Here is a 2,500-nt window from a genome sequence, read left to right as displayed (position 1 = left end):
GCGCCCGAACCGGCCCTTGCCACTTGAGCCGCCCGCTTGGGCCTGCGCGCCGGCTCTCGTGTGTGCGCCCGGCTGACCCGACCCGCGGTGCCGCCTCCGGTCTCTGGCTCACCCGAGGGCGGCGGGGCGAGGTGGTGCGTGGGTCTTCTACCCCGTGTGACCCCCCTTCCCCGCCGCAGGCACCCGGTGGTGGCTGAGACGACCCCACCCCGCAGGCTCCGTGCCACGTGTCAGGCGTTCTCCTCGCGGGGTCGTCGGCCACTGTTGCCCGAGAAGGCAAGAGAGAGAGAAGAGGGGGCTGGGTGCCGGCTGAGGCTGAAGCAGGCTCCTCCGGTGAGGGTCCTCGCCGTGCCCCTCCCCCCTCGGGGCCCTCGTGGCCCCTGGCTCTCTGGATTGACTGATCGATGTGGTGATGTCGCGCTCTCCTGGGCCGGGCCTTACGTCGCGCCAGACGAGGGACGGACGTTCTTGGCGAACGGGACCGCTCTTCTCGTTCTGTCCGCGGGCCCCTCGCCTCTCTTGTCACGCCCTGCCGGCCTGCCGAGGGGTGTGTGGGAGGCAGGGGTGGTGGTCTCCGGCCCGGACCTGCGGTCTCCCGCCTCCTGCCTCACGGCGTGGGCGGGGCCGTGGTCCTCGGACGCAGCAGACGCTCTCGCTTCGCCTCCTTGGCGTGTGCCTCGCGGGCGGTCCTCCCCGCGTCGGTGGGGGCCGTCCCGCCGCTGCGCCGCGCGCCCGCTGCCGGCGCGTGAGCGTGACTTGCTCGGTCCTCTGTGGTGCCCCTGGAGCGCTCCAGGTCGTCCCTCAGGCGCGCGAGGCCGAGCGGTGGTGTCGTTCCCTTTTCCCAGCGTGCTCCTCGGGGGTCTCCGCCGCGGTGGTGTGTCCCGTGAGTGGCTCTCTCGGGGGGGTCGAGACGGTAAAGGGCGCGGGGGCTTGCCTCTGTTTCTCTCCCTCGGTGGGGGACGGGGGCCTGCCACCTCGTCGCCATCGTCCTCCCACGGTGTGCCGTGGGGGGGACTGACTTCGTGGCCGGGCCGACGCCGCGTGTGCCGCCGCCCCCCACTTGCGTGTGTGTGGGGAGTCGCACACGGGCGTGGGTGCGATCGCGTTGGGCCGGGGCCTGCGAGAAGGGGGCGTCTGTCGCGCTTCTCGGGCGTGCTCCCCCCTTCCGGAGCCCGGTGGACGAGCCTGGGGGCGGCGGCAGAGGTTGTGCCCCCGAGGCTGTGGCCGCGAACGCTCCAGTGGGCCGTGTGCTTACCCATACCGCAGACCCCCCCACCCCTCCCACGGCCAGTCGTGGACTTGGTGGCTCGTGGAGCGCCTCCGTGGGCCCGAAGGGCACAGACGATGGGTGGGGGATGACGCACCCTCGGTGAGAAAGCCTTCTCTAGCGATCCGAGAGGGAGCCTTGGGGTACCGGACCCCCCAGCCGCTGCCCCTCCCAAGCGTGCAGTGGGCCACGGTGGCCACTGCCAGAGCCACGTTGGGCGGCAGAGGCCCTCGCCCTCGCGGGAGGGCTTGCGCCGGCCCCGCGGTGGGGCCGAGCGCCGCTCTTTGCCTACCGCGGCCCGCGCCTCCCCCCTCTGAGTCGGGGGAGGGTCCCGCCAGGCCGGCGTCCGGCGCGGGGCCGTGTGTGCGCGGGTGCGTGCGCGTGCGGTGACCCGCGCGGTGGCGAGCCCGAGGTGGGGTTCGGGGACGCACGGGCGTCCCGACTCCCCAGTCCCGCAGCCGCGAGGAGCCCGTCGCGCCTGCCCTCGCCGCGAGTCGCGGCCGGGGGCGGTGTGTGGGCACGGTGCGGGTCGCCTCGCTCGGGAGCGTTTCCCTGGGGCGCGAGCCCCGGGGGTCGGACTCAGATGAAGGCGGATGTGGCGAGGACGGGCGGAGGAGGTTGAGTTTGGGCGGACGGGTCCCTCCGTGTCACGCGGGGGGAAACCGTCGCACACGGGCCCCGGCGGCGGGGCCGGGTCGTGGGAGACCCCAGGGTGGCCGGGGCCGGCCGGCGTCCCAGGCGTCGTGGGACCGCCCTCGTGTGTGTGGCGGTGGGACCCCGCGCTCGTTTCCCTGGCGGGCCCGGTCGTGCCTCGGCCCTTCCTGTCCCTGGGCGGGCGCCCCTGCGCCCCTGCCCCGCGGCCCTCGCCGCTGTGTGTGTGCGTGCCGCCCCCTCCCCGTGGCCGCCGGCCCTCCCCGGCCCCCAGCCCTCCGCGCCCCCTTCCCCGTCTGGGATCGAGCCGGCCTCGCCCACGTGAGGGTGTCGCCCGCCCCGGCCGCCGCGGCCGGCGGCGTCCCCGGGCGGAGTGCTCACGGTCCCTGAGGCGGGGGGGAGTCGGGCGCGGCGGCGGAGGCGTGTGGCGGGGCACGTGGGGCGGCCGGTGTGCGCGCGGGAGAGTGTTGTTGTCGCGGGGCTGGCCGCGGCTCGTGGGTGTTTGGCGGTGGTGGGCGCGAGCCCCGCGAGGGGGGGCACCCTGGTTGGGGGGCCGAGGAGGCCAGTCGGCGTCCTGGGTGC

Source organism: Tursiops truncatus, chromosome 21, assembly GCF_011762595.2.
Source record: "Tursiops truncatus isolate mTurTru1 chromosome 21, mTurTru1.mat.Y, whole genome shotgun sequence".
In the NCBI taxonomy this organism is placed as follows: Eukaryota; Metazoa; Chordata; class Mammalia; order Artiodactyla; family Delphinidae; genus Tursiops; species Tursiops truncatus.
This window is presented reverse-complemented; position numbering follows the sequence as displayed.